The sequence below is a fragment of the Leuciscus leuciscus genome (assembly GCF_965113295.1).
Source record: "Leuciscus leuciscus genome assembly, chromosome: 1".
NCBI classification, from domain to species: Eukaryota; Metazoa; Chordata; class Actinopteri; order Cypriniformes; family Leuciscidae; genus Leuciscus; species Leuciscus leuciscus.
Window position 1 is genome coordinate 7,536,236 of NC_138725.1, and position 25,000 is coordinate 7,561,235.

The following is a 25,000-nucleotide window of genomic DNA, read 5'->3' on the forward strand; positions in this document are numbered from 1 at the left end:
GAAAGAAAGTTACTGAATGCCTGTTGTACGTGGCCCCTCAGCCGGTGTTGGTGGACACTTGTTCTAGGGGCGGCTGGCCCGGAGGAACAAAAGGTCTGATCACGGGCTGAGGGTTTGGCGGCAGGCCAGGGTGATTGTCATTCGGAGCGTGCCACTCGGCCACGGCCACCTCGGGACTCGGCCATGAAGCCAGTGCTGAAGCGGTCTTCATGTGGAGGAAGCCGTTCTATTGCGGCTGCGTCTGCCATACGCCCCAGGAGCCTCTGAAAGGTTTCAGTGGGACCCTTTCTCACTTCTTAACGGCACCAACCAAAGCATGCTCTTCTCAGGAGATGTGTTGGACCGAATCCATCTCCATACCGGAGTAAGAGATCCCCAAACACAAACAGGAGTGCTGCTGACTGAGTGTGGATGCAAAACTCGCACACCAATGATGACAGACTCCCTAAGCGTGATCCCGATCAGTCGACTACGTCTCCATTCCCTCCTTCAGGGAACGAGGGTTACATATCTAACCAAGACGTGACAGCCTTCCATCCTCTCTTGAAGATGTTCTTCCCTTTTTCTGCAAACAACAAATATTGTAACAGCTTCAATGTTATTGTCTAAACGTCTATTAATAAAAATGTCAGACAATGAATAACAAAGCTCTGAAAAGTGTTTTGAATCAATAAATGAACATTTCAGAAGTTTTTATTTTTGACAAATAGCCTATTAAACTAGAAACAAAATGATGAAGATTGGAACTAAGACTGCTTGAAGCACAGCGAGGCTCATGTTGAAACACTGACCACACAGCTATCGTCTGAGCACTGTTTCATGAGCATGAACTTAAGGTCTTACTCTCATGCAAAGCCTCATTGATGTGACATTTTTCTATTGCAATGTTTATGTTGAAATGTTTTCATTATTTATTAAAGAGAATTATGATAATCATAACAATCTACTGAAAAGCCTATATAATTCTTAATTAATGCTGAAACACAAATGCTGCCGACTAACATCAGTTAGCAAGTCCTGACAATTTTACGATAATTTAGTTTAATTTATTTCACTGTTATGTTTCAGTTCATAAATCTAGGCCTACTAACAAATTAAAATAACAAAAAACAGCAAAGCTTGTTTTCAACATTGATAATAATCATAAATGTTCCTTGAGCATCAAATCATCATATTAGCTTTTTTTAAACGTGCTTAAAAAAATAAAAAAATAAACATTACTGGTGTGTATCTTGAGACAATTTTTTTTTTAAGATATGCTTTCAGTTAAAACAGCTCAAACATGAATTTTAGTCTAAGATTAGCTTAAGCTCAAGGGCCCTATCATACACCCGGCGCAACACAGCGCCAGGCGCGGCGCGGCGCGGCGCGAGTGTTTTTTGCTAGTTTCAGCCCGACGCAGTTATCATTTTCACGTCCTGCGCCACGTTGTTTAAATAGCAAATGCATTTGGACCCATTTGTGCGTCTATGGGCGTGCTGACTGAATTGAATTCAGAAAGTTAGTGATGTTTCTCAAACATCAGACTTCACTACATAAATATATGGGGGTTTTTTTTGTTTGTTTGTTTTTATGGTGTTTAAAAAATTTTTTTTTACTGCATATTTGAGGAGCCAACAGGAGTAGAGAAGGAAAAATGAAGACTAACACCAGAAACATCAGGCTGAAATGGCCATGAATCAGGGTGGTAATAACTGGAGACTCACCTTCTGTCGGCTCGGACTCGAGCGCATCTGTGCCGGCTGGCGGCTCTACAGTGGATGTGTCTGGATGAACCAGTGATTCCTGCTCAGCCACAAGAGGACGCACTTTGGTTCGGGATCAAGCTTAGGGAGTCTGTCATCTTTGAGTATTGATAAAATGAGCCAATGCACACATTGACGTGCGAGCTTTGCATCCACGCTCGCCCTGCAGCGCGGGTATAAATACGGAAGTGGATGCACGCACCACTTGTCTTTCTCTTCGGAGCCGATCGTCTTCATGACGGTGTCAACAGCACTCCTGTTTGTGTTTGGGGATCTCTTATTCCGGTATGGAGATGGATTCGGTCCAACACATCTCGTGAGAAGAGCATGCTTTGGTCGGTGCCGTTACGAAGTGAGAAAGGGTCCCACTGAAACCTTTCAGAGGCTCCTGGGGCGTATGGCAGACGCAGCCGCAATAGAACGGCTTCCTCCACATGAAGACCGCTTCAGCACTGGCTTCATGGCCGAGTCCCGAGGTGGCCGTGGCCGAGTGGCACGCTCCGAATGACAATCACCCTGGCCTGCCGCCAAACCCTCAGCCCGTGATCAGACCTTTTGTTCCTCCGGGCCAGCCGCCCCTAGAACAAGTGTCCACCAACACCGGCTGAGGGGCCACGTACAACAGGCATGCAGTAAGAAAGAATGGTGGGTTAGTTAGAAAGAAAGAAAGATGGGTTAGTTAGAAAGAAAGAAAGATGGGTTAGTTAGTTAGAAAGAAAGATAGATTAGTAAGAAAGAAAGAAAGATGGATTAGTTAGAAAGAAAGAAAGATGGATTAGTTAGAAAGAAAGAAAGATGGGTTAGTTAGAAAGAAAGAAAGATGGATTAGTTAGAAAGAAAGAAAGATGGAGTAGTAAGAAAGAAAGAAAGATGGATTAGTCAGTTAGAAAGAAAGATGGATTAGTTAGAAAGAAAGAAAGATGGATTAGTTAGAAAGAAAGAAAGATGGGTTAGTTAGAAAGAAAGAAAGATGGATTAGTTAGAAAGAAAGAAAGAAAGATGGGTTAGTTAGAAAGAAAGAAAGATGGATTAGTCAGTTAGAAAGAAAGATAGATTAGTAAGAAAGAAAGAAAGATAGATTAGTAAGAAAGAAAGAAAGATGGATTAGTTAGAAAGAAAGAAAGATGGATTAGTTAGAAAGAAAGAAAGATGGATTAGTAAGAAAGAAAGAAAGATGGATTAGTAAGAAAGAAAGAAAAATGGATTAGTTAGAAAGAAAGAAAGATGGATTAGTAAGAAAGAAAGAAAGATGGATTAGTTAGAAAGAAAGAAAGATGGATTAGTTAGAAAGAAAGAAAGATGGGTTAGTTAGAAAGAAAGAAAGATAGATTAGTAAGAAAGAAAGAAAGATGGATTAGTTAGAAAGAAAGAAAGATGGATTAGTTAGAAAGAAAGAAAGATGGGTTAGTTAGAAAGAAAGAAAGATGGATTAGTTAGAAAGAAAGAAAGATGGGTTAGTTAGAAAGAAAGAAAGATGGATTAGTCAGTTAGAAAGAAAGATAGATTAGTAAGAAAGAAAGAAAGATAGATTAGTAAGAAAGAAAGAAAGATGGATTAGTTAGAAAGAAAGAAAGATGGATTAGTTAGAAAGAAAGAAAGATGGATTAGTAAGAAAGAAAGAAAGATGGATTAGTAAGAAAGAAAGAAAGATGGATTAGTTAGAAAGAAAGAAAGATGGATTAGTAAGAAAGAAAGAAAGATGGATTAGTTAGAAAGAAAGAAAGATGGATTAGTTAGTTAGAAAGAAAGACAGATTAGACCGAAAGAAAGAAAGATGGATTAGTAAGAAAGAAAGAAAGAAAGATGGATTAGTTAGAAAGAAAGAAAGATGGATAGTAAGAAAGAAAGATAGATTAGTAAGAAAGAAAGATGGATTAGTTAAAAAAGAAAGATGGATTAGTTAGAAAGAAAGAAAGATTAATAAGAAAGAAAGAAAGAAATATTGATTAGTTAGAAAGAAAGATTAGTTAGAAAGAAAGATTAGTTAGATAAATAGAAAAAGTTTGAATATAGATAACTAAAAATAGTTAGTTAGAAAGAAAGACTGATTAGAAAGAAAGAAAGAGAAAGAAAGAAAGAAAGATGGATAAGTTAGAAAGAAAGAAAGATAGATTAGTAAGAAAGAAAGAAAGAGAAAGAAAGAAAGAACGAAAGAAAGAGAGAGAAAGAGAAAGAGAAAGAGAAAGAGAAAGAGAAAGATAAAGAAAGATAAAGAAAGAAAGAAAGATAGATTAGTAAGAAAGAAAGAAAAAAAGAAAGAAAGAAAGGTGGATTAGTTAGTTAGAAAGAAAGAAAATAGATTAGTTAGAAAGAAAGAAAGACTGATTAGTAAGAAAGAAAGAAAGAAAGAAAGAAAGAAAGAAAGAAAGAAAGAAAGAAAGAAAGTTACTGCATGCCTGTTGTACGTGGCCCCTCAGCCAGTGTTGGTGGACACTTGTTCTAGGGGCGGCTGGCCCGGAGGAACAAAAGGTCTGATCACGGGCTGAGGGTTTGGCGGCAGGCCAGGGTGATTGTCATTCGGAGCGTGCCGCTCGGCCACGGCCACCTCGGGACTCGGCCATGAAGCCAGTGCTGAAGCGGTCTTCATGTGGAGGAAGCCGTTCTATTGCGGCTGCGTCTGCCATACGCCCCAGGAGCCTCTGAAAGGTTTCAGTGGGACCCTTCTCACTTCTTAACGGCACCGACCAAAGCATGCTCTTCTCAGGAGATGTGTTGGACCGAATCCATCTCCATACCGGAATAAGAGATCCCCAAACACAAACAGGAGTGCTGTTGACAGCAGTTGAGAGCTCAGAAGGCTTGCGACCACCGCTGCACTCATGCTGTAGAACCACCAGCACCGGGAGAGACTTCCAGAAGAAGCACCGACACACTCACTCATTGAATGAATCAACACTCTTCAGAGACACCGTCATGAAGACCAATCGGCTCAGAAGAGAAAAACAAGTGCATCCACTTCCGTATTTATACCCGCGCTGCAGGGCGAGCGTGGATGCAAAACTTGCACACCAATGATGACAGACTCCCTAAGCGTGATCCCGATCAGTCGACTACGTCTCCATTCCCTCCTTCAGGGAACGAGGGTTACATATCTAACCAAGACGTGACAGCCTTCCATCCTCTCTTGAAGATGTTCTTCCCTTTTTCTGCAAACAACAAATATTGATTAGAAACATCTGTTTTATTAGCACAGATTACAGCTCAATGATTCACTAGTTCATGTTCCAAGAACACTAGAGAAATGGGCTAGCTGCATATGGCCGCCATGTTGGATTTCCGATCGAGCGAGTTTGTGCAGACGCCAGTGCAGAGAGCCGGAGAAACCAGAGAATGATCTTTAATAGTTGTTTAAAGAAAATGATACATCACTTAAAATAATACTAAGATCTATATTACTATTCCATGAGTAAATGACATTTAAATGCACGCATGTTTAAATCAGGAGAATGAAACACACTTTCATTAAAGACACTCTGTCCATGAAGAGTAAATTGACTCGGACTCGTGGTGCATGAACATACACAATGTCTGATTCCCAGACCAATTATGCCTACTGTAGATATACAAATATCTAAATATAACTAAAATTAAAAAATAAAATATAGCAGAGAAATATATAAAATTAAAATAAACTATCCATCTTAAAAGACTTCAATCTTTTGATTTCTGATCTGCTGCAAATCAGCTACAAGAAGTTTCTTTACGTGATGTCAGAGGATCAGAATTATAGCCTAGTAGAAATATCATGAAACAAAGGTAATAATGACTCACTTTTTTCCAGATCACCCCAGAAGGGCCCTGGCATAGGCGGTGTTTCCCCAATCATGTAGGGACCTGGCATAAAAGAAGATGTGTTTTTATCTCAAAATATCTTAAAGAACAGTTGAGTATTGCAATAAGGGAGATATAATCATCATTCATCTTAAAATGGGCTGATTTTCAGCAGTTTTGAAAGGATGACAACAAAGCTTGTCTCATATTTATTGAAAATGTCCAACAAGCAGGGACTGATCAACGCACGGGCATGTCGGGCGGGCACAGTGTTTTTTCCGACCTGGGGTTCACGACCCCCACTTGGGGTTGCTAAAGATTTACAAGGGGTTTCCAAGCTCACTCTTGTTTGAGGGTGTTACCAGTTTGACGATAAACCATGATGCAATTTGCGACGTTTAATATTTCAATCATCATTAAAACTGTATTTGAACGCAAGGATTTGAAAAACTCACAGCAAATACTGTCCAGTATTAAGCAAAGTAAGCAACAGTCTCACACTGCATGCAGCGTAGGTTTCGTTTTGTTTTTTAAAAGAATTACGCAAATGGGAGGTTTTACAACCATTACAACCGAGTGCTGAGGGAAACTCTATGAATGTTTCTCTGAAGGGAACTGACTGCCTTGAGGAAACTTTTGATGGCATTTTCTCTTCATCTTCCCTCCGCGTAACGTGTAGTGTTTATAAGCTGCTTTGTTTACAGAGGTTGCCAGGGAAACAGATTTATTTCTGCAGTTGCATAAGCGCCACCTACTGACAGAGAGTGGATTTACATTTACGTTCTAAAATTATTAATAGGCCTATTTCACGAAAACATTTAAGACCGGAAGTACGTCTTTTAGTAGGGATACGGCTCTTCCGGTTAGCTTTTTACAATGGCGGAGTCCGATAGATACCACTGGACCAAATCTCTCCGCAACCTGCCTGAAGTCACATATGACGATGTGGTTCGGATGGTAAATGAAAACTCTCAAGTGGAAACGTCAAAACTGAGGAAAGGGTACAAGTTCTTCTGGGAGAAATTCATTTTCAATTACAGAGGTAAGTGTTGTTATAGCTCTAGCCGTTCGCCAGTAAGGTAAACGTTTCTATGGTGACAGCGAGTTGGACCAATCAGCAGACGTTGCTGCTACGCTTAGGATTGTGGGTAGTATAGTTTTTTTTTCATAAGATCGCGGATAAAACATGTTTTTCTTAAAACAAGGTTGATTTCATACGAACTTATAGCTTCTACAGGAGCAAAAACCTTCATTTCACAACCTCATAGCTCGTGGTCAGTCTACCTCGGATGGTTTAGACATTATGGCTGATAATCTAAATCCTTATAGAGTAATACTGTTGACCGGAAGTTCTGAATCCCTACTCCGCGTTCCGGAAGCAGGAAGTGTGACATAGGCCTATTGAGCTGATAAAATTCCTATGATCATTTTGACTAATCCTGTTTCTTAAGAATGGTTTAAAAGCTGGCATATTAGGTTTGTCATTTTATAAAACATACTTTAATTGAACATGTAGTAGCTAGTAAAACCTTATGTTGTAAGTAACACCTGGCTGTAGTTGTTAACACTATTATTTTATTGTTTGTGCTGTTGTTGCATCTATTAAAAACTTAACTACTGATTTTGTAATCCCTGTCAGTAAACGAAATGCGTGTCTGTGAGAGTGTTGGTGTTGAGGATTTTGAATGTTAAAATAGGGGTCTCCTGGAGAAAAGTTTGGGAAGCAGCACAGGGGTCAGACAAGCTGTGGTAAGACCTGTCAGAACCACTATGTGCCGAAGTCCAATACCGTACTCGCTAGGGTGACCATATTCCAGGACATGTCCGGCCGGGATTTCGAGATCGCCCAAAATATCCGGGATACGACTTTTGCTTTCTCGTCGCCATTCTTTTTGTTTACATGCACACCTTTTGATTCAGTAGGACTGAATTAATTCCGATTGGTGAATCTAAATGTAGTGTTTACATGAACGCTAAACAAGTGATCGGTTGATGTGCGTTCTAGCATTGCTAAGAAAATTCCTGTGTTTTCGTCTCGATCGGGATCCGTGTGAAGCAGAATGCATGACCTGCAAAGCTGGCACGTACGTGTCAGTGTCAAATAATGTAATAATGTAAACATAATGAATGGTGACTGTAGAAAGCAAAAGCCGAATCCCGGGCATTTTGGGCGATCTCGAAATCCTGGCCAGATATGTCCTGGTTAAACAGGACGTATGGTCACCCTAGTACTCGCCAAAGGTGCAGATAATGGCTTCAAAACCAGTTTTACCCAATAATAGGGAAGATATTCAGCAAACACTCCTAGTGTAAACGCTCCTAGTGTTTGCTGGGTAGCAGAGCCAGGATTGAGCACAAAATCATACATAAACCTCTAAAAAAACTACGCAATAATGAGTGTGTGATGTGAACGAGTGTGAACAGCGTGATCGCAAATCAATCAGCGCAATTGACGCCTTATGCGTCTCAGAAATCAGAGCGTTGTCAATAAATTATGTTTTAAGTTCAGGAGGAGCACGTTCAGATAATTAAACCTAATTAAACACATGTGGACCACACTCTGTTAATCAACCCAATCAACGAGGTAAGAGGTGTATATATATACTGCAAACTTACCTCCGTTCGTTGACAGTCTAACAGCTTCCCTCCACCACCCTATCTCTTCACTTATAGTATATTCTCTTGCAACAGGGGAGCACTCTGGGTTCACAACAGCGTCTCTCAGCGGCTGAGCGTCCTCGGACAAGCTCTCCAGCTCCAGTGGGAAGTTTCGCACTGGCATAAAAGAAGATGTGTTTTTATCTCAAAATATCTTAAAGAACAGTTGAGTATTGCAATAAGGGAGATATAATCATCACTCATGTTAAAATGGGGTGATTTTCAGCAGTTTTGAAAGGATGACAACAAAGCTTGTCTCGTATTCATTGAAAATGTACAACAAGCAGCTTGCAATAGAATTATTCAAATTTCCCCCAAAATAACTGTAATACTGACAAATTCTTTAATAATAAATAGACTTAAAGGTGCATTAAGCAAGATTCTGAGTTTTTGCAGAACTATGCCACCTATGGCGGCAAGTGAAACTGCAGCCAGAGATGTGCACGCTCATGGACCACACGCACACGCACGCTTGCACGAGCACGAGCTGTTCATAACCAAAGGAGCATCAGCCGCAAATCTTTTGTTTACAATCATAATGTCTTCAGAGGTAATAAAGTTATAAATCTGCAAGTCATTTTAAATATGTGAAAGGAAAGGCAATTGAGTAAATTACAAACTTATGTGTGAGGAAAAAACGGGGGTAGTAGAAAACTTCGTTTTTTATTTCCATCTATCTCCATGTTGAATTGTGTTATGTGTTTACTGTATCCACTTATGATTGTATTATTATGGAAACACGTTCATGAACAATATAAGTTGTTACTTTGTAAAAGCTCAAAGCACAGTCGGTCAAAAAAGTACACTCAATTGTCTCAAGGTAATAAACAATTAAATGGCACTATGACGTTACCATAAAAGCCAAACAGGCTAATCCGCCGAAGATTTGCGGGGGTTTAGCCTGTTTTATTGATCTGCTAAGTAGCATATTCCAATAGCAATACATCCTAATTAAGCAGTAATTTGCTCAAAATTTGTGTCTAATTATCTAACTTATATATCAGCATTTTATATCACACTCAAGATATTTGAACTGTTTTAATCGAATAGCAAATCATTAAACTACATGTAGTGCAGAAAAAGCCAACTGAGCATCCCGTTTGAGCCCCAGAGCAGACCGGAGATCTCTCCATTTATTGAAAGCCTTCCCTATGTTTACTCTCGTCTTATTCCGACGCCTGTCTGAGTCCAATTTTGCCCTTTTGGTTTCACTAGAGACAAGTTTTCTTTTTTTTATCTTGCGTGGAGTTTGCGTTGGTGTTTGAAATGAACTACAAGCCGGTCTCTAACAATCCATCTTCTACGGAGAATGCCGGCGAATACACAAACCTGCCAGACATAGCTACTGTATGTGAGCGTGCCGTGAACGCGCATGACGTCACGCCCAGTCTCAAACTCCGGCCCGAATCCCTCTTATTTATTTTACTTTACAGGATTATAGAGACAATCTCAGTGATCAGAGAAGGGCTCATTCAGCCCATCAGGCAATTGTTTAAGCATGTATGGGTTAGAAAACGGGTATTTTTAACATGAAAAGTTGCTTAATGCACCTTTAACGTACAGATATTACAATGTGCAGTTTTATTTTAAGTTCACAGGCTCCAGACTAACATCTGAGGGCAGCGGCACCGCAGACATTGAGTTCTGCAGAGAGTTTCTGCTAGCAATGGGGTTGACAATAAACCAGTCAGCTTAATTTAGGGAGTAGATGAAATTAACTTTAATTATTATCATTCATAATGTCTTAATATTAATTAAAAAGCAAAACAAGGAAAAAATGTATATTAGGGAGTGAAAATAGCCAATAAGCATCCTACTCAGGGCCTGAATTTCATTTTGGAAAATGGGGGGGAAATCCCCCCCTTAGCTGATTCTTATGGGGGGGGGATTTTTTATTTGAGGGGGAGTTTAGACTTTTTTTTTTATTACATGTATCTGGCCTAAATGTATGCTCACTCAGTGCATTTTTACAATGGGGTAATTTTGTTCTTAAGAATTTACACAACACAAGGAAGCTTGATTTCAATCTTTGAATTAAATTGAAAAAAGTAGCACAAATAAATACAATAGAATAAAGATACCAATAAATAGAAATAAAGAGAAAAGTTTTTGCTTAGGTCTAACACTAGTATTCAGAAATACTACAGAGACTGAATAAAGTAATCAAATGTAAAATAACACTGGGTAGTATTTTAGTCCTGACTAAATTAAATACATAGGCTATTAATCCTGATTCCTTAAAATGAAAGCTATGTTTTGTTGTTTTGACAACCAAATGACAGACACATATGGCTGCTGTCCCTTTAAGAGCTAGTGCACGGATCCTGTGTTCATTATACCGTCACGTGCGATTTATGCTTATTTAAGACATAACCGACTGTGTTTAGAGGATACTCACCAAGACCGAAATTAACATAATTTTCGCATGTTTTTGACTGTTAAAGCGATATAATCCACGAAAAATAACGTTTGTTACCCGCAAGCTGTTTGTGAGGCGGCTTTACTCTATGTATGTGTGCAGAGAAAAAAACATCTCTCAGACAGCGCGCAAGTACCGAATAGTTTAAAATTGTGTGAATGTTTAAACTGGTAAGACTTAAAAAGATGTGCAAATGGTAAACTTTAGTTACTCGTGATGCAATGCTGGCCCGATTATGCAAGTGACAATTCCATCTATCCCGACTCCCGTTTCGGCCTGCAGCGCTTAACGATTGCCTTGTGCAACCCATTTTGAGAGACGAGAGATAGAAGACGCAGCGCCGCTGAATCACTCACGCTGTTTATGAAATTGCGTCTCGCAGACAGTTTTAAAATGACTGATTTGATTTTATAATCTCTGTGGATTAATTTACTAATAAAACCTACATGCTAAAGTGAATCAATGTTTGCGGGAATTTCCCGCATTTTAAGTGGGAGACCTGCGGGAATGATTAAAATGATGCGCAATACCCGCAATCCCGCGCCGAAATTCGAGCCCTGCTACTGTTTACAATTAGGGCTGGGCATCGTTCAGAATTTTTCGATCCGGTGCCAATTTCGATACCTCAGTTTCGATACCGATTCCTAACGATACTTTTTTCGATACCATATGTTTTAAAATTAATTTCAACATCAACAAAAATACATTAAACACAAAGCTTTTATTTTCCACCTTAATTGTGAATCAAAACAGTTATCAAAATAAAATTAAAAATCTGGTAAAACTACTCACTTAGCATGTCCACAAAACGTATATTTTTCTCTCCGTTTTGGCCTTCCGTCCACACGGAGACGGCGTTTTTATTAATGAAAATGAAGCTTTTTTGAAAACGCACTCCATAGTGGATACATTTGAAAACGCGGCAATACATGAGAGCAGTTGCGTTTTAGACCAAACATACGGTGACTGCGTGCGACCTGGACCGCATCAGTGAATGGTGAGATATTTTACTAAATAAAATTATCCTGTCAGACGAATTGCGCGATAACTTCATTATTTATTTTTCCATCTGAATCATATCAGTGATCTTTGGTGGGGATTAACACATGCGCAGTAAGGTGAATTAAGCGTTTTCAGGCGTTTCTCAAAAGTTTCTCATCCACACTGAAACGTCCGAAAACGCCTGAAAACGCTAGTGTGGACGGAGAGCGTTTATAAACGAAAACGCCGTTTTCAAATGTATCCGGATTAATGTAGACATAGCCTAACATTAATAAAATGACTGCCTGTCAGTCAGTCATCAGGGGAGAGAAAACACCATTGTGGCTGCTTGTTTAGTAAGAGGAAGTGTAACGTCAACAGCACCGCGACCGCTTTCTGCTCGCCATTAAATTAATATCATATCGCAGCAAACGCTGTCTGCGTGAAGTTTTAAAAAACTGTTACCACACTTGAGACCAACCGTGACTCTCTGTGACTTCAGCAAAACTGCAAACAGTTTAATCCGTCCGCACCTCTCCGTGTGTGTGTGGGTCGGAGCTCCGCTCTTTGTCAATATGCAGAGAGGACAGATAAGCTTGCGCTTACGCGCTCAGATGGAACCGAAATTTGGCACCGAAAGATAAAGAATTTTTCGATACTCATAGAATTGGAGTATTTTTTTCGATACCATAAAAGTATCGAAGTTCGGTACCCAGCCCTATTTACAATGGTAATTTTATTTATTTTTTATGTTTAAATAAGAGTTTTCCAACATCTTAAAATGTTTAGTTTTAGGATGAACAAAAAAAATGTGTTGGTCATCACATTAAAAATAACATTTATATATATTGCAGTTTTGAAGTGCTGGAAAAAGATGTTTAGTACTTGTAAGCGTTTGACTATTGTATAGGCCTATATAGCGTATAACCATATAGTTATGGTTAGAGTTACTACATTAGGCTAAATCCATTGTGAATGTTGCTGATTTGTGGACTGAAAGCCTTCTTTAAGTGTTTCTCCTGGTTTTCACGTCAGCGCTGTTTGATCTGATATCTATGGTTTATAACAGAGAACTCTGCGCCGAATCGGAATGTTTCTCACTGGATCTCGCAGAGATGATGTTATTAATTCTGAGGTGAATTCAATGGATTTCTTCACTGGATCTCCTACTAACAGTGTCGCGTGATCGGGCTCGACCCGCGGCTGGCAAGTTCGGGGCGCTGCGCTGTCTATTATTGGTCCGAACTAATAAACGGTCCGTGAAGCATAATTGAGTAGCGCATTTTTGTTCCGCTTTTTTGTTTGCATTCGCTGCTCGGCAACGTTGTGGTCGCACCAGCGCAACTTAAATAAATATTTGGTCGCACCGCCAGGAAAAATGGTTGCACTCTGGAGCCCTGAATAATGAGTGTGTGATGTGAACGAGTGTGAACTCTGTGACTGAAATGAGCACAGTGTGATCGCAAATCAGTATCGCAAAAATATTTGGTCGCACCGCCAGGAAAAATGGTCGCAGTCTGGAGCCCTGAATAATGAGTGTGTGATGTGAACGAGGATGAGTCGGAAGTAAACATGCACACTCGCGCATCGCCGAAGCTCACTGGCGCCATCTTGTGCACCGAGAGCCCATTACAAGCACAGTTCTGCTGATATATGCTGTGCTACATACAAGTCCATTTATGTCAGATTAATTATGTGTCAGTTCTGGTGTGTATTAACTCAGTACCTGTTGTGTGGTCCTCCAAAATGACTCTCGGGTCAGTCGCCTCAGTTGTTCTGCGTTTCGGCCTTATCCTAGCAGACATAACAGGGCCTCCGAGTGGCTGAGCGTCCTCGGACAAGCTCTCCAGCGGGAAGTTTGCAGACTTTGGTGGTTGCGGTGCCTGCCGTTTTTTGGTTGTTATCTGGGGGCTTGCAGCAAAAGAGTGGGATAGCTCGGTTCCAGCATACAGCAGTTCTTCCAATTTCTGTAAAAAGCACTGAAGTGGAGATGCTGGAGAGAGGGATAAAGTGTCAAGAAATCATTAAATAAAAAGGGAAAAACACTTGAAAAGCATCGATTTGTTTAATTTGATACAGACATAGGTTTTATATCATGTAGTGTGTCATGTCATATCATGTATCCTAATCATCCCCATGTACACTATATTGCCAAAAGTATTGGAACACTCCTCCAAATCATTGAATTCAGGTGTTCCAATCACTTCCATGGCCACAGGTGTATAAATCAAGCACGTAGGCATGCAGACGCTTCTACAAACATTTGTGAGAGAATGGGTCGCTCTCAGGAGCCTAGTGAATTCAAGCGTGGTGCTGTGATAGGTTGACACCTGTGAATTGAGATTTTGACAACTTTCTGCAGTCAATAGCTACAGACCTCCAAACTTCGTATGGCCTTCAGATTAGCTCAAGAACAGTGCGTAGAGCTTCATGGAATGGGTTACACATTGTGCCAAGTGTAAAGTTTGGTGGAGGGGGGATTATGGTGTGGGGTTGTTTGGTGGAGGGGGGGTTATGGTGTGGGGTTGTTTGGTGGAGGGGGGGTTATGGTGTGGGGTTGTTTGGTGGAGGGGGGGTTATGGTGTGGGGTTGTTTGGTGGAGGGGGGGTTATGGTGTGGGGTTGTTTGGTGTGGGGTTGTTTGGTGGAGGGGGGATTATAGTGTGGGGTTGTTTGGTGGAGGGGGGGTTATGGTGTGGGGTTGTTTGGTGGAGGGGAGGTTATGGTATGGGGTTGTTTGGTGGAGGGGGGATTATGGTGTGGGGTTGTTTGGTGGAGGGGGGGATATGGTGTGGGGTTGTTTGGTGAAGGGGGGATTATGGTATGGGGTTGTTTGGTGGAGGGGGGGTTATGGTGTGGGGTTGTTTGGTGGAGGGGAGGTTATGGTATGGGGTTGTTTGGTGGAGGGGAGGTTATGGTATGGGGTTGTTTGGTGGAGGGGAGGTTATGGTATGGGGTTGTTTGGTGGAGGGGAGGTTATGGTATGGGGTTGTTTGGTGGAGGGGGGATTATGGTGTGGGGTTGTTTGGTGGAGGGGGGGATATGGTGTGGGGTTGTTTGGTGAAGGGGGGATTATGGATTTCTGATCTGCTGCAAATCAGCTACAAGAAGTTTCTTTACGTGATGTCAGAGGATCAGAATTATAGCCTAGTAGAAATATCATGAAACAAAGGTAATAATGACTCACTGTCATCCAGATCACAACAGGAGGGCTCTGGCTCAGGATCGACAGGATCTGCACGCTGTGTTTCCTCAATCTTGGAGGGACCTGGCATAAAAGAAGATGTGTTTTTATCTCAAAATATCTTAAAGAACAGTTGAGTATTGCAATAAGGGAGATATAATCATCACTCATCTTTAAATGGGCTGATTTTCAGCAGTTTTGAAAGGATGACAACAAAGCTTGTCTCATATTTATTGAAAATGTTCTTAGTTTTTTGTTATGTCACACCATGAGACACATTACAGTACAGTTCAGTAATTATCTTTTGATTTTTGAGGATTTTGAATGTTAAAATAAGGGTCTCCTGGAGAAAAGTTTGGGAAGCAGCACAGGGGTCAGACAAGCTGTGGTAAGACCTGTCAGAACCACGATGTGCCGAAGTCCAATGCCGTACTCGCCAAAGGTGCAGATAATGGCTTCAAAACCAGTTTTACCCAATAATAGGGAAGATAATCAGCAAACGCTCCTAGTGTAAACGCTCCTAGTGTAAACGCTCCTAGTATTTGCTGGGTAGCAGAGCCAGGATTGAGCACAAAATCATACATAAACCTCTAAAAAACTACGCAATAATGAGTGTGTGATGTGAACGAGTGTGAACTCTGTGACTGAAATGAGCACAGCGTGATCCCAAATCAATCGCGCTGCCTTATGCGTCTCAGAAATCAGAGCGTTGTCAATAACAGCCTATCAAATAAAATACTTGAAAATACTACATACTGCACCTTTCCTGCTATTCGTTTGTCAAGAGCCGAATCTCAACTATAAGCGACTGAATCACACACATTCACACAACTTGAAGTGTCTATTTAAATCTGTGAACTTGCCCTTTAAAAATGTTGAAGGACAGCATAATTTTGTCTATTTAACTGAACATGACTTTAAAGTCCTGACTTGTATTATCTTTGAGCTTTTTCCATATGGACATTTCTTTATTGTGTCACAGTTATTCCTGGCAGATTAAAGGATATTTTGCGATTTGTTTTACTACAACAATCATAGATAAACCATTATTGTTGTAGTAAAGCCATGGTTCATTATGTTAGTTGCTATGGTTTTACTGCAAATACTGTGGTAAACAGATGGTGAAAAGTGCACTGGCCTAATTATGTGTCAGTTCTGGTGTGTATTAACTCAGTACCTGTTGTGTGGTCCTCCTGAGTGACTCCTGGGTCAGTCGCCTCAGTTGTCCTGCGTTTTGGCCTTATCCTAGCGGACATAACAGTGTCTCTCAGCGGCTGAGCGTCCTCAGACAAGCCCAGCTCCAGTAAGAAGTTTGGAGACATGATTTCTGAATACATTGTTTCCTTCATCTTGGAGGGACCTGGCATAGGCGGTGTTTCCCCAATCATGTAGGGACCTGGCATAAAAGAAGATGTGTTTTTATCTCAAAATATCTTAAAGAACAGTTGAGTATTGCAATAAGGGAGATATAATCATCACTCATCTTAAAATGGGGTGATTTTCAGCAGTTTTGAAAGGATGACAACAAAGCTTGTCTCATATTTATTGAAAATGTTCTTAGTTTTTTGTTATGTCACACCATGAGACACATTTACAGTACAGTTTAGTAATCATCTTTTGAATTTTTGAGGATTTTGAATGTTAAAATAAGGGTCTCCTGGAGAAAAGTTTGGGAAGCAGCACAGGGGTCAGACAAGCTGTGGTAAGACCTGTCAGAACCACGATGTGCCGAAGTCCAATGCCGTACTCGCCAAAGGTGCAGATAATGGCTTTAAAACCAGTTTTACCCAATAATAGGGAAGATAATCAGCAAACGCTCCTAGTGTAAACGCTCCTAGTGTAAACGCTCCTAGTGTAAACGCTCCTAGTGTAAACGCTCCTAGTGTAAACACTCCTAGTGTAAACGCTCCTAGTGTAAACGCTCCTAGTGTAAACGCTCCTACTGTAAACGCTCCTAGTGTAAACGCTCCCTGTAAACGCTCCTACTGTAAACGCTCCTAGTGTAAACGCTCCTAGTGTAAACGCTCTAGTGTAAACGCTCCTAGTGTAAACGCTCCTAGTGTAAACGCTCCTAGTGTAAACGCTCCTAGTGTAAACACTCCTAGTGTAAACGCTCCTAGTGTAAACGCTCCTAGTGTAAACGCTCCTACTGTAAACGCTCCTAGTGTAAACGCTCCCTGTAAACGCTCCTACTGTAAACGCTCCTAGTGTAAACGCTCCTAGTGTAAACGCTCCTAGTGTAAACGCTCCTAGTGTAAACGCTCCTAGTGTAAACGCTCTAGTGTAAACGCTCCTAGTGTAAACACTCCTAGTGTAAACACTCCTAGTGTAAACACTCCTAGTGTAAACGCTCCTAGTGTAAACACTCCTAGTGTAAACGCTCCTAGTGTAAACGCTCCTAGTGTAAACGCTCTAGTGTAAACGCTCCTAGTGTAAACGCTCCTAGTGTAAACGCTCCTAGTGTAAACGCTCCTAGTGTAAACGCTCCTACTGTAAACGCTCCTAGTGTAAACGCTCCTAGTGTAAACGCTCTAGTGTAAACGCTCTAGTGTAAACGCTCCTAGTGTAAACGCTCTAGTGTAAACGCTCCTAGTGTAAACGCTCCTAGTGTAAACACTCCTAGTGTAAACGCTCCTAGTGTAAACGCTCCTAGTGTAAACGCTCCTAGTGTAAACGCTCCTAGTGTAAACACTCCTAGTGTAAACGCTCCTAGTGTTTGCTGGGTAGCAGAGCCAGGATTGAGCACAAAATCATACATAAACCTCTAAAAAACTACGCAATAATGAGTGTGTGATGTGAACGAGTGTGAACTCTGTGACTGAAATGAGCACAGCGTGATCCCAAATCAATCGCGCTGCCTTATGCGTCTCAGAAATCAGAGCGTTGTCAATAACAGCCTATCAAATAAAATACTTGAAAATACTACATACTGCACCTTTCCTGCTATTCGTTTGTCAAGAGCCGAATCTCAGCTATAAGCGACTGAATCACACACATTCACACAACTTGAAGTGTCTATTTAAATCTGTGAACTTGCCCTTTAAAAATGTTGAAGGACAGCATAATTTTGTCTATTTAACTGAACATGACTTTAAAGTCCTGACTTGTATTATCTTTGAGCTTTTTCCATATGGACATTTCTTTATTGTGTCACAGTTATTCCTGGCAGATTAAAGGATATTTTGCGATTTGTTTTACTACAACAATCATAGATAAACCATTATTGTTGTAGTAAAGCCATGGTTCATTATGTTAGTTGCTATGGTTTTACTGCAAATACTGTGGTAAACAGATGGTGAAAAGTGCACTGGCCTAATTATGTGTCAGTTCTGGTGTGTATTAACTCAGTACCTGTTGTGTGGTCCTCCCGAGTGACTCCTGGGTCAGTCGCCTCAGTTGTCCTGCGTTTTGGCCTTATCCTAGCGGACATAACAGTGTCTCTCAGCGGCTGAGCGTCCTCAGACAAGCCCAGCTCCAGTAAGAAGTTTGGAGACATGATTTCTGAATACATTGTTTCCTTCATCTTGGAGGGACCTGGCATAGGCGGTGTTTCCCCAATCATGTAGGGACCTGGCATAAAAGAAGATGTGTTTTTATCTCAAAATATCTTAAAGAACAGTTGAGTATTGCAATAAGGGAGATATAATCATCACTCATCTTAAAATGGAGTGATTTTCAGCAGTTTTGAAAGGATGACAACAAAGCTTGTCTCGTATTCATTGAAAATGTTCTTAGTTTTTTGTTATGTCACACCATGAGACACATTTACAGTACAGTTCAGTAATCATCTTTTGAATTTTTGAGGATTTTGAATGTTAAAATAAGGGTCTCCTGGAGAAAAGTTTGGGAAGCAGCACAGGGGTCAGACAAGCTGTGGTAAGACCTGTCAGAACCACTATGTGCCGAAGTCCAATACCGTACTCGCCAAAGGTGCAGATAATGGCTTCAAAACCAGTTTTACCCAATAATAGGGAAGATAATCAGCAAACGCTCCTAGTGTAAACGCTCCTAGTGTAAACACTCCTAGTGTAAACGCTCCTAGTGTAAACACTCCTAGTGTAAACGCTCCTAGTGTAAACGCTCCTAGTGTAAACACTCCTAGTGTAAACGCTCCTAGTGTTTGCTGGGTAGCAGAGCCAGGATTGAGCACAAAATCATACATAAACCTCTAAAAAACTACGCAATAATGAGTGTGTGATGTGAACGAGTGTGAACTCTGTGACTGAAATGAGCACAGCGTGATCCCAAATCAATCGCGCTGCCTTATGCGTCTCAGAAATCAGAGCGTTGTCAATAACAGCCTATCAAATAAAATACTTGAAAATACTACATACTGCACCTTTCCTGCTATTCGTTTGTCAAGAGCCGAATCTCAACTATAAGCGACTGAATCACACACATTCACACAACTTGAAGTGTCTATTTAAATGTTTTAAACCTTGTATTATACAGTATGATAGTATATGTTTGATGTCGCAGTCTCTCCCAGAGCTGGCAAACGTTACGGCCTATTCGTTAGCCTATAATTTGTTGTTTTATTTAACATGTAGTATTTTTGTTTTAAGTGGAAGATATTTTAATATATTTCGTTATAATTATTAAAAAAAATGTTTTCAAATTATACAAGGCATATAGGGATGGGGCCGATCCGATCCAGTATCGGTATCGGGACCGATACCAGCGTAATTCACGTATCGGATTTTCCCGATCCAACCTGCGGAGATATCCGATATCCTTGAGTCATGTCTGCGCTTTAACGTTGTCTGCTGAAATGACTCCAAAAGTGATTCCCGCCGGCTAGTCTGCTAGCTGGCTGCAAACTGCGGAATGGATTTCCTGAACGGAGGCGCGGCTCAATGAGACACAGAGTTATGAGACACGCCACCGCTCAGGAAATCCATTCCGCAGTTTGCGGCCGCTGTGTGGAAATTCTTCACACTGGAAACACCGCAGAGCAAGACAGCAAAATGCAATGTTTGCAAAGCCGTAATTCAGAGCTCGTTGAAGCTCCCTCGCGTCGTACAACACAACGAATGCAATCAAACATTTAAAAAAGCACCACGTTACTGTGCGTTCACACCAAACGCGAATAGCGCGTCAAATTCGCGTCTGCCGCGTCTAGTTGGACGCTTGAATATTTTGAATCCATTCGCGCGCCCAGAGCGAAATTGACGCTCGTAAAAAGCAAAAGTTTGAAGCGAAATTGACGCGCGTCTGAGGCGAAATCCGCTTGTCTGTTTGCACATGGCTGATGTTGATCGAGCATTCATCGAGAGAGTTACAGCATCGGTGCGAGGATCACCCTTTAGATAGTGTGTGAGTGTGTAAGATGTTTACACTTGCACTTTTCTTATATTTCAAGACTCAAGTATTTGACATTTTGGGAATGTAATAAATATTGACATGACCTACAGTTGCATATTTGTTTTCAGAATGGGATTTTTCCTGTTAACAGGATTTACTGTTTTTCTGACTTCCTTTTCTGACCTTATACTTACCATACATGCATAAATATGTAGGCCTACATATCATACTTGCCTGTTGAGAGGAGTTTATTTCAGCATCATATAAAATAAACAATAATGATAATAATAATATTAAAGCAAACACAGCTCTGGTATCGGAATAGTATCGGTATCGGCCGATATCCAAATTCAGGTATCGGGATCGGATCGGAAGTGAAAAAATGTGGATCGGTGCATCCCTAAAGGCATATTTGTTAAAACTATGACAGGAGCCCTTTAGACACATCCATGCCCAGGCCATGTCATAATCCGGTCCTACACTACAGTAACACTATGAAAATAAGTGTCTAACAATGAAGATAAATCTCTCTCATGCTATTTGTATATTATTAAGAGTATTATTTTTCTTAGTTTTTTGTTATGTCACACCATAAGACACATTCACAGTGAAAATGTTTGTTTTTTTAAACAGAGAAAGATTTGACCAAGTTAGTGATGCTTCTCAAATATCAGACTTCACTACATTAATATGTTTTTTTGTGTGTGTTTAAATTTGTTTTTACATATATTTGTTTTGCATATTTGAGGAGCCAACAGGAGTAGAGAAGGAAAAATGAAGACTAACACCAGAAACATCAGGCTGAAATGGCCATGAATCAGGGTGGTAATAACTGGAGACTCACCTTCTGTCGGCTCGGACTCGAGCGCATCTGTGCCGGCTGGCGGCTCTACAGTGGATGTGTCTGGATGAACCAGTGATTCCTGCTCAGCCACAAGAGGACGCACTTTGGTTTTGAGGTTCTGGAAGGACTGTGTGACAGCCTTCCATCCTCTCTTGAAGATGTTCTTCCCTTTTTCTGCAAACAACAAATATTGATTAGAAACATCTGTTTTATTAGCACAGATTACAGCTCAATGATTCACTAGTTCATGTTCCAAGAACACTAGAGAAATGGGCTAGCTGCATATGGCCGCCATGTTGGATTTCCGATCGAGCGAGTTTGTGCAGACGCCAGTGCAGAGAGCCGGAGAAACCAGAGAATGATATTTAATAGTTGTTTAAAGAAAATGATACATCACTTAAAATAATACTAAGATCTATATTACTATTCCATGAGTAAATGACATTTAAATGCACGCATGTTTAAATCAGGAGAATGAAACACACTTTCATTAACCCTCTGATGGTCTTTATTTATGTCTACACTCGTGTTTTTTGGGGTCTCCAGAGACCCCAGACAATAACATTTAATTTTGTAACAAGATAATAGTTTTTTTTTTTTTTACAAATGTAATTTTATTCTGTTTGTTAATGTTTTTACTCAACATTTGTGCAGTTTTTGGATAATTTATGATATCTTTTAAATTTCTATAAATAAAACAAAAAATATTTATTTAAATAAGCTTTTTACAAAAAAACAGCATTTGATGTAAAATTCACTTTATAAAAGACCCAGATTTCTAACTTTCATTCATGGGGATAACATGGATCATTTTAAATGGTTTAATGTAACATTTATGCCCATTTTTTGGGAAAATGCAAAAAAATAAAAAAAAATAATCACTTTAACCACTAGATGGCCATAGAGCTCCACTATATGCTATTAGCTATTTGACTACCTGAAAGATATCTTTTCACAAGTTGGATTCAGTTGGATTCATATCTAAATATTATAAAATCACAATTATAACAGAAATAAAATATTTTTGTCAAAGTTTAGCATTTTTTTGTACTGTGTGTGTGTGTGTGTGTGTGTGTGTGTGTGTGTGTGTGTGTGTGTGTGTGTGTGTGTGTGTGTGTGTGTGTGTGTGTGTGTGTGTGTGTGTGTGTGTGTGTGTGAGTGTGCACATTTTCAATGTGTCAGTGTCACCAATTTATTTTTGTGGTGGTACTGCATTTTTGGATGATTTTATTTGACAAATGATAAGAGAACAGTTTTTATAGTCTCAAAAATGTATTCCTCTATATGTGTGTGTGTGTGTGTGTGTGTGTGTGTGTGTGTGTGTGTGTGTGTGTGTGTGTACGCGTGTTGTGAGCAAAATAATTTAGCATTGTGGATGTTTTTTGCATTGGTGGAAGTGTGCCACTTTATTTGTGCCATTTCTGTCGATGTGTTCTGCGTTGTTTTGATGATGAATTTTGTCTATTTTGATTGCGGGGTCTCTGACCACGAGTGTCACAATTTTTGTCACGCTAACATAAAAACAGATATCATTCCAATTTTTTTTTTTTTTTTTGTAGATCTAGAAAGTGTGGGTAGCCGTAGAAGGTTTCATACCATTTGGACAAAGGGAACATTTTTTTTAATTTGAGCAAAAGTCATTTGGGGTCAAAAAGACCCGTAAACCATCATAGGGTTAAAGACACTCTGTCCATGAAGAGTACATTGACTCGGACTCGTGGTGCATGAACATACACAATGTCTGATTCCCAGACCAATTATGCCTACTGATAAATATGTAAATATAACCAAATTAAAAAAATTAAATATAGCAGAGAAATATATCAAATTAAAATAAACTATCCATCTTAAAAGACTTCAATCTATTGATTTCTGATCTGCTGCAAATCAGCTACAAGAAGTTTCTTTACGTGATGTCAGAGGATCAGAATTATAGCCTAGTAGAAATATCATGAAACAAAGGTAATAATGACTCACTTTTTTCCAGATCACAACAGAAGGGCCCTGGCATAGGCGGTGTTTCCCCAATCATGTAGGGACCTGGCATAAAAGAAGATGTGTTTTTATCTCAAAATATCTTAAAGAACAGTTGAGTATTGCAATAAGGGAGATATAATCATCACTCATCTTAAAATGGGCTGATTTTCAGCAGTTTTGAAAGGATGACAACAAAGCTTGTCTCATATTTATTGAAAATGTTCTTAGTTTTTTGTTATGTCACACCATGAGACACATTTACAGTACAGTTCAGTAATCATCATAATTGTTGTAGTAAAGCCATGGTTCATTGTGTTAACGTTAGTTAGTATGGTTTTACTGCAAATACTGTGGTAAACAGATGGTGAAAAGTGCACTGGCCTAATTATGTGTCAGTTCTGGTGTGTATTAACTCAGTACCTGTTGTGTGGTCCTCCCGAGTGACTCTCGGGTCAGTCGCCTCAGTTGTCCTGCGTTTCGGCCTTATCCTAGCGGACATAACAGCGCCTCCCAGCGGAAAGTTTGCAGACATGATAACGTTATCTGAAAAACACTGATCTCTGCCTGTCGTTTACTCAATTTATAATATTGTATAAAGTTATATATATTAAATGACACCGTATTCTATCAGATTCTGAATCTATACGACCTGTGTAGACTCTGTTTGCATGTTCTATAAAGCTGTAGACTGCGTTTGAAACACTTTAGTCCGTAAGTCTGATAACCGCTGCTGACCTGAACAATATTGAGTTTACATATGACGTCACGTCACTCAGTGCGTTGCCATGGCGGCGCGAAAGTCCGGGCATCTAGTCATAGTTGGGGGCGTGGCGAGGGTGGAGTCGGCGTGGGGGAAAACACTGCGAACATCGTGAGTATTTGAATGACAAAAATGTGGTATTTTGCGAGTTATTGACGCCTGCCGACCGGCAACGGTACATTGTAAACATAGCTGTCAACCCTCCCGTTTTTTGCGGGTTTCTCACGTATTTTAGCTCTTTTCCCGCTGTCTTCCCGTTTTAGTATTTTCCCGTAAAATATCCCGTATTTTTACGCTCTGATTGTGTTAACTCAGAACACGTAACTATCTGTGTCTGTGAAGTGGCTTGCACTTGTGTTGCTAGACCTCCAGTAAAGCAGGTGGCAGTGTACAGACAGTAGCTTAGGCTACTATCGAAGAAGAAGAAGAGAGTTGCAGAGTTGCAGAGGCGCCGGCGGGAGGAAGAGGGAAAAAGTAGCGGGAAGTTTCAAGAAGAGTAGACAGTAGATGATGATGGATCAGGAGGACGCCGACGGCCAAAAATCACCAACTTAAACATCAACCAAAACCGAGGACATTATGTCGATATCTGAGTAAACGGGAGACCACCTTCCACCCTCTGACAAGCAGCCATGAAGGTCCACATTAAGCCTACTGCCTCGTCTGAAGCTGACCAAATATTGAAAGCTGAGGTGAAAATGTCGATGCTAATTGCCAAAAATAACGTCGCGTTCAGTTTTTTGGACGACTTCAACCGTAGTGTGGCTGACATGTTCCCGGATTCAGCGACTGCCAAGAAATACACTCTGGGGGAAACAAAGGCTACACAAATCATTAAAGGTAAGACTACATATACTTTTCATGGAGTTTCATGGAGTTACAAAGCTAAGCTCTTCTAACGTTAACGTTACTACGGGTAACTTACACCATATGAGGGGTTTTCACGAATCACAACTTACTTATGCTAACTTACCCATACATCAGAAGACTGACAAGATTTCGCAACGATTCTTGAAAGATTGCAGTCTTTTAACTAATGTCCCACATTCACGCTTTACTCAAAAGACTACAATCTTTCAAGAATCTTTCCCAAATCTTGTGAAAGTCTTCTGGTGTAAGGATGGCTTTAGTTGACAGTCAATGTAAGTTAATGTTAACTTCACAGTTTTGCTGCACAGGTGCCATAGCTCTGGACATGGATGAAGATGTGACATCATCAATCTGTAAATCCCAGCCTTTCTCTCTTTTATGTGATGAATCCAACAACAGAAACACTGATAAGCAATTTGTCACACTTGCAAGAGTTTACAATGAGGCAAACCTGGAAGTAGCCACAACGTTTCTAGACATGCTGGATA

The 25,000-nt window shown here is 40.3% G+C and overlaps 1 protein-coding gene and 1 long non-coding RNA gene across 2 annotated transcripts in view; one reads left to right on the top strand and one right to left on the bottom strand.

Annotated features, from left to right (window-relative positions):
- LOC309478093 (uncharacterized protein) overlaps nucleotides 1–25,000 on the bottom strand; it is a gene marked incomplete at its 3' end in the record, with an annotated part of 117,856 nt that overhangs the window by 34,607 nt on the left and 58,249 nt on the right. The gene's annotated exons all lie outside the window — the stretch shown is intronic.
- On the top strand, nucleotides 2,427–2,970 carry LOC309492830. The gene is made up of 2 exons (XR_014203723.1): nucleotides 2,427–2,595; nucleotides 2,908–2,970. It is a non-coding gene; the product is annotated as an uncharacterized lncRNA (long non-coding RNA).